We start from the raw sequence: 14,037 nt of genomic DNA, 5'->3' as shown, positions 1-14,037 counted from the left end.
TGTTATGATTTGGCTTTTCAATAATGCACATATTTGATTCAAATCTAACGATATAACCTTTATCGCATAGTTGACTAATACTTAAGAGATTGTGTTTCAATCCATCAACTAGTAAAACATCATCAATGGAAAAACTAAATTTGTTACCAATAGTTCCCTTGCCAATGATTTTGCCTTTGTTGTTGTCTCCGAAGGTGACGTACCCTTCTTCTTTGCTAGTGAGCATAGAGAAATGAGATGGATCTCCAGTCATATGTCTTGAGCATCCACTATCGAGATACCATCTCTTGCTCCTAGCTTGTGGGTTTGTCTACAAAAGAGGATGATTTTTAGGTACCCATTTGATTTTGGGTGCCTAAAAAATTGACCCACTAACCTTGTTATTTATTTTTGAATCCTTTATAGTTCCTTTAGGAACCCATATTAATTTTTGTGAACTAATTTTCCTAAATGGACATTTGTAGGCAATATGTCCGGATTTGCAATAGAAGTTGCATTTCATATAAGAGGAAACATGTAATGTAGGTCCTTTTATGAAAGTGGTAGGATTTTGATGTAATCCTTTTACAAATCCAATTCCATTTCTATTTGCGATGTGACCCTTGTGTGCAATGATCATATCTAATCCTTTGCTACTAACCTTAAACTTGTTTAAGGTTTCCTTAAGAAGTAAATTTTCATTTTTTATTACTTCTAAATGCTCACACTTAGAGCATGGAGGAGTTTGAAGACTATCAAACTTATCTTGTAGCAAAGCATGCTCTTTCTTTAAGAAACTTAACTTCTTGCTAACAGTTCTACATTCATCAAATAATTCATGAAAAGCGATAGAGAGTTCTTCAAAAGATAAATTTTTATTAAATAAATCACATACCTCTTCTTCTAAAGCCATTAGCGCATAATGAGCAACTTGCTCGGTGTTGGACTCCTCTTCTTCGGACGCGCTTGAATCATCCCACGTTGCCTTGAGCGCCTTCTTCTTTGATGTTCTCTTTTTGGCTTGAGGACAATCGTTCTTGTAGTGTCCCAGTTTTTTTCACTCATAGCAAATTACTTGGTCCTTCTTGTGTTCGAATTTATTTTTTGTATTATTTTTAAATTTATTCTTTCTTAAATATTTTTTAAATTTTTGAGTCAAAAGTGCAATGTCATTGTCACTGTCCTCATCACTTGATGTTCCTTTCAAGTGGTCTTCTTATGATGTGAGTGCCATATCCTTCCTATTCTTTGGAAGGGGGTTCTCGAGCTCGTCATGAGCTTGACATGTCATTTCGTAGGTCATTAGAGACCCAATGAGTTCTTCAAGAGGGAATGCTTTAAGGTCTTTGGCCTCTTGAATGGCCGTAACATTTGGATCCCAACTTTTAGGGAGGGATCTTAAGATTTTAGTTACTAGTTCAAAGTTAGTAAAATCTTTACCAAGAGCTTTGAGTCCATTGATGACATCCGTAAACCGGGTGTACATGTCTCCGATGGACTCACTTGGTTTCATTCGAAAAAGTTCGTAAGAGTGCACAAGGATGTTGATTTTGGACTCTTTCACTCGGCTAGTGCCTTCATGAGTGACCTCAAGAGTTCTCGAAATATCAAAAGCCGAATCACACATTGAAACACGATTAAATTCGTTTTTGTCTAATGCACAAAACAAGGCATTCATAGCCTTTGCATTTAAAGCAAAAACCTTCTTCTCCGATTCATTCCATTCGCTCATCGGAAGAGAAGAATTTTGAAATCCATTCTCAACAATAGACCAAAGCTCAAAGTCCATAGAAATGAGGAAGATCCTCATGCGAGTCTTCCAATATGTGTAATCCGACCCATTAAACAAAGGTGGTCGTGCAATAGAGTGGCCCTCTTGCATGCCGGAGTAAGCCATCTCTCTTGGGTATTAAACCAAATATGAGAGATAACCTTGCTCTGATACCACTTGTTATGATCGGAGCGGCACTAAGAGGGGGGGGGGGTGAATTAGTGCAGCGGATTAAAACTTTGATTTTAATAAAATCTTTCGTACGATAAGAACGGAACTTGAAAAGTTTAACTTGAAAGCGTATTCTTAAAATTGCGCAGCAAGGGTAATAAGGAACTAAAGCAGTAAGAAGATTTGCAGTAATGTAAATGACAATAATAAAATGCAAACCAGAGATTACGCCGATTTTTAGAGTGGTTTGGTCAAATGACCTACTCCAATTGCGATGCCCCTCTTCGATGAGGCTCCCACCTTCCACTAGCAAATCTCTTGAAATGGAAGGGTAAACACCCCTCTTACAACCTTTTACAAGCAGCTCAACCTCTTACAAATTTTCAATAAGAAAGGAGGAGGAGAACTCTCTAGCAAATTGAAAACAAGACTTGCTAAGACTTTCTAAGACTTTTCTCTCAATCAAAATGCTTCTCAAAAGTTGTTACCTCAGCTGAGATTTGAGGGGTATTTATAGGCTTCAAGAGGATTCAAATTTTGGGCTCCAAAATTTGAATTTTCTTAGGGTTCCCGGTGCTGGAGGTGCCACCGCCCAGCCAGGCGGTGCCACCGCCCAGCGCTCGGGTGCTGGACGGTGCAACCGCCTAGCCAAGGAGGTGTCACCGCCCAGCTCTCGGGTGCTGGGCGGTGCCACCGCCCAGCCAGGCGGTGCCACCGTCTGGCATTCCGATTTCACTGGTTTGGCTTAATTTAAGCCCAAACCATATCTGACTTTGGGCCCAGTTGGCCCCTAACCAGGATATAGGATTATCTCTTAATCCTAATCCTAATTACAAGTGAACTACATAACAAAAACACATCCTAAGCAAGCTTTCAACCGCGAACGTCGAGTCTTGTTTCGGCGAGCTTTCCGACGAGCTTCTTCCGACGGACTCCCATCAAGCTCCCGATCTTGTGATGACTTTAACGAGTAGCCGAGCCTTCTCGGTGATCTCCGTGAACCTCCGACGATTTCTTCGGCGAACTTCCGAAAATTCCGATAGGTTCCCGATTTCTTCTCGGTTGGTTCCGGCAGCATCTCCGACGATTCTTCGGACTCTTAAACGTCCATCGATCTTGACTCCGGTATTCTTGCTTTGTGTTTTCTGGTTATCGTAGTTAATCCTACACACTTAACTCAATAATATGGATTAGATCAATTAATCCATCAATTGATTTCATCATCAAAATCCGAGATTCAACAAAAAGTTCAAATGCAAGTACTAGTGAGTCCCATGGGAGGGACTTGATCATGCAGAGGTATGATCGAAGTAGCTAGAGAGTTGGATTGCTCCAGAGCCCATATTCACTTAAGGGAGCTCGGCAAGTTAGAGGACTAGGTCGAATAAGCGAACGTTGCTACCACGGAAGCTAAGGAGAATAGAATCGGTGCAAATCCTACAACGTGATGGCAGAGGCCATGCATGGGAGTTGCAGTCTGTCTTTCCATCGACCAAAGGGAGCTACTTGGAGAACACAGATGTGTTGAAGTAGGGGGTCGAAAGGGGCGAGGAAGCGACGATGAGTCCAAAGGGACTTAGCTACCCAAAATCAAGCATCAGTTAGAATGGAGGTGGACTCGGAGGAGTGCCACAGAGACATATCTTCTGATCATGAAGAAAAGGGATGCAGATGCGAGGCGATGGATAGTAGGGCAATGGGCATGGCAGCACCATGGTACCATAGAGGCGGGACTTTCGTGAAAGTCATTGATCCCTTGCTCTTATAGAGGGAGAGCACTTGGTTGTGAAAGTGGCCGAGGAGGTGGAGCTTGCAAAGGCAAACTCCAAGTACTGAGACAAGGCTAAAGGGTAGATGCCAAGGAACTTTGTAAGACCGGTATCAACGAGCTTCTCATTGAGATAGCCGAAAGTGAAGGACTTTGGGTCATGCAAGAGTGCACGACCAGGGAACGAAGTAGGCAATACGTGGTGCTGTACCTTTGCTACTTAGTGGAGAAAGCAGCAGGGTTGATGGAGAAGACAGTACAATCCTAGAGGCGACCAAATCTATTAGAGAATTACTCCAAGTTGGGGTAAAAACTTCTTGTATTCTAGAAGTTTGATGGCATTGAGAAGGTGTATCACAGTAACTAACTCAATGCAAGGGGTGCAAATACTTCAAGTGCTTCAGAAGTATGAGCAAAGAGCAGGCGAAGGCCAGTAACCAGCTCGATGCATGGAGTACAACCTCGAGGAGGCGGGCGAAGTCATGTAACATTTACCTTCTCAACTCTTAATAGAATGGGCGAAACCGAGTACCACAATTCTCTTATCTATCCAACTGAGGAGCTCTACACAGGTTCAAAGACCCTTTGAAGATAATAGAAGACAATAGTTGTCAAATCCTCACCAACGGTGATCAGTGCTATTGAGAGTAGATTGTTCGCTTCATTTCCCAACGAAATGCTAATCGAAAGTGGAAGTGATACGAATCTACTTAGAAGTGACAACTAACAATTTATATTTTCTACTAATTAATTTACATTCATCAAATAAATCATGGAAAGCATTTAATAATTCATCAAAGGATAAATTTGCATCAAATGAACTTGTTACTACATCTTCAATGACCATTAGTGCATAGTGAGTTACTTGCTCGGTGGTGGTAGGCTCCTCTTCTTCGGATGTACTTGAGTCGTCCCATGTAGCTTTGAGAGCCTTCTTCTTTAGTTGCCTCCTCTTTGCTTGGGGACATTCACTCTTGAAGTGTCCTGGCTTCTTGCATTCATAACATATCACTTGTTCTTTCTTAGGTTCAAATTTATTTTTAGTATCATTTTTAAATTTATTTCTTTTTATGAATCTTTTGAACTTCTTTGTTAAGAGTGCCAAGTTATCATCAAAGTCCTCATCACTTAAGTTTTCTTTCAAGTGGTCTTCTTGTGTTCTTAGTGCTATATCCTTCTTGTTCTTTGGAAGGGTGTCCTCAAGCTCTTCATGAGGTTTACATATCATTTTATAGGTCATTAGTGATCCAATTAGTTCTTCAAGAGGAAAATTATTTAGATCTTAGGTCTCTTGAATGACCGTTACTTTAGGATCCCAACTTTTTGGAAGGGATCTTAAAATATTATTAACCAGTTCAAAATTCGAGAAACCTTTACCAAATCCTTTTAGACCATTGATGACATTCATAAATTGGGTGTATATGTCTCCAATGGTCTCACCGGTTTCATTCGAAACAACTCATAAGAATACACTAAAAGATTAATTTTTGACTCATTCACTCTACTAGTGCCTTCATGAGTCACTTCGAGTGTATGCCAAATGTCAAAAGCCATTTCACAAACCGATACTTGATTAAACTCATTTTTATCTAATGCACAAAATAAGGCATTCATAGCCTTTGCGTTTAAAGCAAAAGTCTTCTTCTCCAATTCATTCCAATCGTTCATTGGAAGAGAAGACTTTTGAAAGTCATTTTCTACAATATTCCATAATTTGAAATCCATTGAAATTAGGAAGATCCTCATCCTAGTCTTCCAATATGTGTAATCCGTCTCATTGAACATGGGCAGACGTGTAATTGAATGGCCCTCTAGGTTGCCGGCAAATACCTTTTCTCTTGGGTTTAAAACCAAATAAGAGTGAACCTCGCTCTTATACCAATTGTTAGGATCAAAAGCGGCACTATGACGGGGGTGAATTAGTGCAGCGAAAAATTCTTTGATTTTCGCATAAAATATTTCATATGTTCGATGAAAACAGAATCGAAAGATAGCAACTTGAAACGTATGAGAGCATAAGCAAGATGAGGAGGAGAAGTCGTTTGCTATGAAATGATTTGCAGTTAAAGTAAATTACGCTTATGAATAGCAAACCCTAATTTAGAGTGGTTCGGTCAACGTGACCTACATCCAATTTCGGATTCCTCCTCCGACGAGGTCTCCGGCGTCCACTAAAGGCCTTTCTTCAATAGGTGAAGACCGAACACCTCTTTACAACACTTTCTCTTTTTCCCGGGTTTAGGAGATGAACCCTTGCAAGTCTCACTCATCTTTCTTGAATGGTTATAAGGCTAAGAGATGAAGGAGGAGAACTCTAACTTTTACAATATTTTAAGACTCAAGAACTCAAGATTATGCTAATAGGTTTCATGCCCTTTTATGCAGAAAAGGGTGGGGTTTTTATAGGCCCCAATGGCTTCAAAAAATGGAGCCAAAAAGTGTATAATCCCGGATTTTTGGAGTCCTTATAGTACCACCGCATGACACCTATCACTGGGCGGTACCACCGCCTAACAAGGGCGGTACCACCGCTGGTAGCAATAATTACTTTTTTTTTTGTAAGTAAAAATAAATTGATTATGTGTAAAGTTTCTACAAATAGCTTTATCTATACAAGTCATAAACAAAGCTAAGTAACTCATAGAGTGCGAATGCGATAGTTATGACTACACATGCTGTAGACTATAACTCCTAATTATAGTCAACATAGAAAATATTTATCAAGATATATCAAAACTACTTGTGGGTACATAATTTGGCATCATTCCCAAGATCTTTAGCTAATAGCAAAATTAAATTTGATAAAAATATCTTTTTCTCTTTGGGTAAAATGCTCCGTTTTGAGATCTTGCTCCATATAGGATCTTGAGTCTCTAATAATCTCTTTCAAGAGCTGAGCATTGTTTGTGTGTTGACATTCAAAGATTCTATTACATCTCTCCTTCCACATCCACCAAATAGCGCATCTGAAAGTAACCTTTGTCAATTGTGTGAGAGGCCCTTTTCTTGAGAAATATTGCATGAGGTCGCCTAGTTCTTGGTGCAAGTTTGGTTGCGGCAGTCTATTGAGTTCAAATCGCTGGAGAATCTCCTTCCATATCCATTTTGTATAATCACAAGCAAAATAGAGGTGGTCAACAGTTTCTTCTTGTTGCATACAAAGGGAGCATCGGTTAACATGATAGATACCTCTTCTTTTCATATTGTCTATTGTAGGTAGTTTATTAAGAAGGGCCTGCCATGTACATAAGGAATGTCTTTGTGATCCCGGTCAATCCCACGTCCAACTGCTTGGGACCCACTTGTTATTTCTTTGCCTAATTTGATTCCATGCGGATGTGGTACTAAATTTACCATTGTCATGAGGCTAAATAAGTATATCTGAAGAGCTGTTCCTGATTGGAATAGCTATAATAGTCGGCCAAAGTGATAACATTTTGGGAGAAATAGGATTCGGGAGACACCAGGTACCGTTAGCAATGAACTCGGAAACCTTCCAATCTTTGGGTGCCCCAAGATCTTTTCCTAGGGCATTGCTTTCCAAGCGATGCCACTGTTGGCCAAGAATTCAAGGGCTGATTGGGCTATTCAATCGGACCCAAATCAACCCTGTTAAGGCCCCAGTTGGCCCCTAATTAAGTTAGTGGTATTACCTCCCAATCCTAACTTAATTTATGCTCTAACTATAATAATTATGACATGTTTACTGCACTTCTTTTTCTGGTGCGTCAATTGCTCTTCCGACGAGCTTCTAGCGTACTTCTAGCGAACATCCGACGAACTCTCGGCAATGGTCCGGCGGACTCCTGGCAAGCTCTTGGACTTTGCGTTGATCTTCTTGATGAGTTCTGATGAGCTTCTATGGCAAGCTCTTGGACTTCTCGGTTGGTTCCCGTAGAACTTCCGATGAACATCCGGACTTCCGTCGAACTCTCGAACTCCCAATGAGATCTCGATCTTGACTCAGGCACAATACCTGCTTTACGTCTTACTGCCATCGTAGTCAATCCTGCATGCTTTTCTCAATATATAGATTAGATCAAACAAATTACAATTGACTTCATCATCAAAATCTGAGATTAAACACTCCTCTCTAGGGATGATCCACGCGACAGGGGCTACAAAGACACTCCTCAAATCGCCGCCCAAAATTATTCCTCATGGGCACAACACAATCAAGAAGGGGTTGCCCCTTCTTGCTGTCTGCATGTTCCAAATAGGGGTTATAGTATAAGGAGGAGAGGGAGAGAGGAGAATAGAATGTGGTATCCAAAAAGAACCTAGCCCATGACCCTTTGATTCTCTCCTATTTATAGAGGTCTCCTGTTAACTTACCTTAATGGATCCTACTATATTGGGTTCTGGATCTCCATCAAACTACCTAAACCTTTTAGATTAGTGGGTCTCTACCCAATAATCTTTTATTGACTCTTATTAGATCTCATCCATAGGATCTAATAATTCAGGGGTTTATTGGATATCCAATAAAATAGGGGCTCCAACGAATATCTCATATACGGACCTCTACTCGTCGCAACACTTATATGTATGTGACCCTCTAGGCCTAATATCGAGTTAATCGTGAGTCATAGCTATCAGAACTCTTTCTGACTCAGTGAATTATTATCTCCATAATAATTCACTTGACTCATCGACTACGGACGTACTAGGCCACTACGCTGTAGTCCCCAAATGATACAAGGGAATACAATCCATTGGACCTATCTGTCTTCAATTACCATGTATCTATAGTCCTGTTAGAACCCTTGCAGATTCTAAACTTGGGGTTCATCTCTTTAGGGGATCGGCCTCCTTGGAACTCTATAGGGGTTCCTCCCTCCAAGTTGTTGCTTAAAGGCTATAGAAAAGATTCATCTATTGCTTAAGAAAAGAGAAGGAATACATGGCTATTTATAGGGCTTCTAAACCCTAACTCCTAATAGGACTCTTACTTAAGACTCTTACTTCTAACCAACTTAATAGGACTCCTACTCAAGACTCCTATTCCCTTACAACTCCTAATTCTTCTCTAAGAAAACCCTCCTACATGAATGTCCCTCTCAATTAGGACTCTCCTAGCTAGAGTCCTAACAGAATGTCCCTCTCAATTAGGACTCTCCTAGTTAGAGTCCTAACAGACCCGCCCTCTTCAAATCAGCCTTGTCCTCAAGGCTGAGATTCCATGAACTCAGGGAACCGGGTCTTCAACTCCTCATATGGTTCCCATGTGGCATCTTCAAGTGGTAGATTATTCCAATGCACTAGTACTTCAGTAGAGGGATGTCGGCGACGCATCACGATCCTGTGATCGAGGATGGCTTGTGGTTGGGCTTGAATAACTCCATCCTCAGTTGTGTTGGGCAATTGGATCTGGGGTGACTCGTGTTCTCCCAACTTGGGCTTTTGGAATGATACGTGGAAGACAGGGTGAATTTTGGCATCCTCAGGTAATTTAAATTTGTACGCCACAGCTCCAATATGCTCTGTGATCTGATAGGGCCCATAGAAACGTGGGGATAGCTTCATAAAGGCTCGAGTGTTGATAGAGAGTTGCTTGTATGGTTGTAGGCGAAGATAAACCCAATCTCCCACTAAAAATTTTCTTTCACTTCGTCGTGTGTCGGCTTGCTACTTCATTCTGGCTTGAGCGGTAGAGAGATTATCTTTTAACAGTTGTAAGAGTTTATCCCTATCAATCAATTCTTGGTCAACATGATCTACCTTGGCCGAGCCAATTACATACTTTGGAATCACAGGGGCTGGTCGACCTGATACCGGGGAGGGTAAAAATACAGAATGGATTTCGAAAGAACACCAATAGAATAGTTGTACAGATAGAAAATATCACAGAAGGCAATGAACGAACTCTTGAAGAAACTTCGGTAAAACGAAATATAGCTCACCACCAAGTTTAAAAATCAAAAGGGATACAGAAGATCACCACCCTAATGATAATAAACAAGGATACAAAACTGAAAGCAAAAGACTCACCACTCAAGGACGCATCCAAGAGATACAGAGTTCAAAAGAGCACTCCAAGAGAGCTTCTACCAATATCCTCAGTTTTCTCAAATCTTTTCTAAGCCCTAAACCCCAAAATAAATACTAGTGCATGAAACAACCCTTCATGCATAGAAAATTTCGAAATTAAGTAATTTACAGCTGCCAACCAACTCCATTAATGTATTTCTTCCAGCGAGATCCGAGAAGGGAGAAGAGAGGGTCTCTGCACTGCCCCCTTTCCCCTGCTTCTCATCGGGGAAAAGGGGTTCGATGGCTGATTCCTTCCAGCGGAGGCGAGGCTGCGACCAGAGAGATCGGGGACGCTCTACTCTTTCAAGATCGAAAACATTCTTCCTCTACTCATCGTAGAAAAGGGGCCCGGGAAAATATTAGGGCAGGTCGGATCTTGAAAGTGAAAAAAAGAATGGGAACAGAGAGGGAGAATTTCTGTTCTTCTCAGAAAGGAACGGAATAGAGGACAAAGAAATTTCTGTTCTTCTTTCCTCTCTGTGGTTGGTAGCAACGGGAAGGCTGAAATCGAACCTTTCTCTCCTACTCTGCTCGGTGAAATAGAGTTCCTTACGGGGGTGGCAGTTGCATAAAGGAGAGTTCCTTCTTTAAAAAAAAAAAAAAAAAAAAAAAAAGTCGGGACATGGCAGCGATGGTCCCTGGGTCTGGTGACGGTGGCGAGAGGGTAGATTCGACGGTGAGGCACCCTTCTCAAGTTGCTCGTCCAATACCTTCTTTTCGGCGAGATGTTCCTTTGACGAAGCAGCATCAAAGTAGGTCGCACTCTAGATCGCGACCTCCTGCTCTTATTTCCAATGAACCTCGGCCATGGACTAGCCTCTTCAAGGCTCCAATTGGAAGCCCGGACCTCGGTTTGGAATTCTTTGCTCCAGAAGTTTAGGCTGAAAAGAAGATTGCTGTGTATGAGATAGATGATTCCGCAGAGTTAATTGAGACATGGTCTATGGTGATTGTTGGCTATGTGGTAGGTCTCAAAACATCCAATTTCCCACTATCGTCATTTATAAAAACTAGATGGGGAACATCGGCTTTTGACCTTCATATGCTGGAGAACGGTTTCTTTGTTTGCAAGCTATACTCTGAAGAAGATTTGCAACAGGTCCTTGAAGGGTTCTGGACTATTCGTGGCCATCCAATGATTCTACGACGCTGGTCCCCTTATGTTCGTTTGGAGTTAGACAGTCTACAGTCTATTCCCTTATGGGTATCGTTTCAAGGTCTCTCTCTACATCTTTGGAGTCGATGTTTTATTGCAAAGTTATGTAGTACTTTGGGACAGCCACTCTATATTGATAAAGCAACAGCTGCGCAGACGAGATTAACATTTGCCCGAGCATGTGTACTGGTTTCCTCTGACGAAGATCTCCCTAATGAGGTTTTTTATCATGATCTTGAAGGGAACACTCATAAGGTACATGTCTCATATTCTTGGAAGCCACAACGATGCAAGAGTTGCTTATCTTTTGGTCATGCAAATGGAGCCTGTCAACAAACCCCGAAACCAATTAATAAGATCTACAGGCCACGTCAGATGCCTCAGCAACAAGGCGAACCTCCCCTAATGGTAGTAGAACCGGTGGTGACGCAAACGTGTGAGCATTTCGACTCGCAGGGACAGCGCCATAGACAAGACAAATCAGGAACTTTATCTCTCCCTATTATGTCCGAGCTTTCCACAACAACCCATGGTACTCATGGACAGGTGAAGCAGAAGTTGGAAACTTCATCTCTTACTATATTATTGGATCCATCCACAACAGGAATTCCAATATCCACTCAATATGCCAACCAAGACATTGTGACTCAACAAACTCAAGCACCAACAAACATCGCCAGCAAGGATATTCTGCCACAACAAACACAGGCCCCAACAAACCTTGTTAGTAAGGATATTCTGCCTCAACTATCTCATGCATCAATAAATCATACTAACCAGGATATTGCGCCTCAACAATCAGACTACTTGACTCAAGGTATAAAGTTTAAAATTTTGATAACTGTGGATGAAGTGGATAAATATAGAAATAAAGCCTTAAAAGGTAAAGATATTGTGCGGGAGGAAAATGCAAAACCTAAGGATAAGAAAAAGGATGGTACTATCCATTCAAAGTCGTAGAATGAATACCTTATTTTCTTTTTCTGATGAAGATAATTTGCTGGAATGTTCGTGGACTTAATAAGCCTGAAAAATGTCGGGAGCTCAACAGAATAATCAAGTCTGCCGCATGTGATATTGCTATTCTCGTAGAAACAAAAATTAAAAAATCGCTCGTTCTTGCTCAAAAGAATTTAATATGGCCGGATGCAGAACTGTTTACCAATGACTCTAGTAAAACATTTGGTAGAATATGGGTCTTATGGCATCCTAACTCCATTAATGCTTGGTTTATTTCTACTACCGATCAATTCATTCATCTTAAGGTGGAGGACAAAAAGAATGGTTGTCAATTCAATTTTATTGGTATATATGCTTCAAATAGTATGCAAGAAAGAAATACACTTTGGACCGATCTGACTAACATTGCAAATAACTATCTTAATATGCCGTGGATTGTTCTTGGTGACTTTAAAACTGTTCGATACACAAATGAAAAAGTGGGGGGTAGACAGTATTCTGAAAGTCAGCTTCAAAGATTTAATGATTATATAAACACTACCGCATTGATTGATATGAAATCTGTGGGCAATTGGCTCTCCTGGAGTAATCAAGGCGATGGTAACAGAAAAATAATGGCTCGACTAGACAGATGTTTGATTAACCAAGAATGGTTAATAGTTTATCCTAATTCACTTCTTGAGTATGAAGCACCATTGTTTTCTGATCATTCCTTAATGTATATACACGCAGAGAAAGCAACACCTAGAGGCAAGAAACCATTTAGATTCTTTAACATGTCGAGTACTCATCCTTAATTCCTTGATATTATCAGATCGGCTTGGAATATTAATATACATGGTTCGCCACTTTACATCTTATGCCAAAAGCTCAAAGTTTGCAAAGCGGCACTGAAGGAGTGGAATACAAACACCTTTGGAAATATTACCACTTGGGTTCAAATTTACAGAAAGGAACTAATGGCGATACAATATGAGCTACAACTTCAGCCCCAAGATGAGAATCTTATCTATAAAGAGACAGAAGCCAGAAGTAACTTCATGCAAGCCTTAAAGCAGGAGGAAAGTTTTGCAAAGCAGAAATCTCGACAGCATTGGCTAACTCTAGGAGATTCCAATACTAAGTTTTTCTATGCATCCATTGCTACTCGAAGGGTCGTTAATCGCATCAGAAAATGCAAAGACAAATATGGTAATCTTATTGAGAATTTAGATGAAGTTAAAGCATACACTAAGCGATTTTTTTATTCCTTACTCAATCAAGCAGTGCAACCTAATAACATTCATGTGGAGCCAACTAAAAAGCTTGATTCGGATGACATTTCAATCCTCAGTGCCCTAGTTACAGATGATGAAATTGTAAGAGTTGTCTTTAAGTCACCGAAGGATAAAAGCCCTGGTCCAGATGGATTTCCAGCTAAATTTTACCAAACTGCATGGTCTATTATTGGAAATGATGTGATTAAGGCTTGCCAACATTTTTTCTCTTCAGGTCATATTCTTAGAGAGATGAACTGCACGTTTATTTCTTTAATTCCCAAGAATGCAGGGGCTAATTCACTAGAAAAATATCGACCCATATCATTATGCAACTTTATTTACAAGATCTTTCCAAAGTATTGGCAGATAGAATGCAAAAGGTAATACGCAAGATCATTAGTCCAAATCAGGCAGCTTTCATCAAAGGGAGAAGTATACATCATAATATTCTGCTTACTAATGACTTGATAAAGGACTTGCACTCAAATGCGAGAGGGACGAAAATATGTTTTAAAGCTGATTTACGGAAAGCCTTTGATTCAGTTAATAGGAGTTTTATCTATAAGATGCTCATCGATATGAACTTCCCACAGAAAATGGGTAAATTTGATTCAAAGTTGCTTGGAAACTCTAAAGTTTTCGATACTTTTTAATGGCTCACCTATTGGTTTTTTTGGGAGCACGAATGGCATCCGACAAGGTGATCCACTTTCTCCATATCTCTTTACTATTGCAATGGAAGGACTTAGCTGTATGTTGGAACAAGCAGTCTTGAATGGCGGTATTAAGGTACCAAATGCTGGTTCTATTCACATATCATACATAACATTTGCAGCTGATTTACTTATATTTCTCCAGAATGATCCAACTTTAGTGAGGAACCTATCTACTATTCTAAATGACTTTGGTATAGTTTCTGGCCTTCGGTTAAATCATGCGA

This window comes from Musa acuminata, chromosome BXJ2-4 (assembly GCF_036884655.1).
Source record: "Musa acuminata AAA Group cultivar baxijiao chromosome BXJ2-4, Cavendish_Baxijiao_AAA, whole genome shotgun sequence".
Lineage (NCBI taxonomy): Eukaryota > Viridiplantae > Streptophyta > Magnoliopsida > Zingiberales > Musaceae > Musa > Musa acuminata.
The sequence above is the reverse complement of the archived record's forward strand: the minus strand, read 5'-3'. Positions refer to the sequence as shown.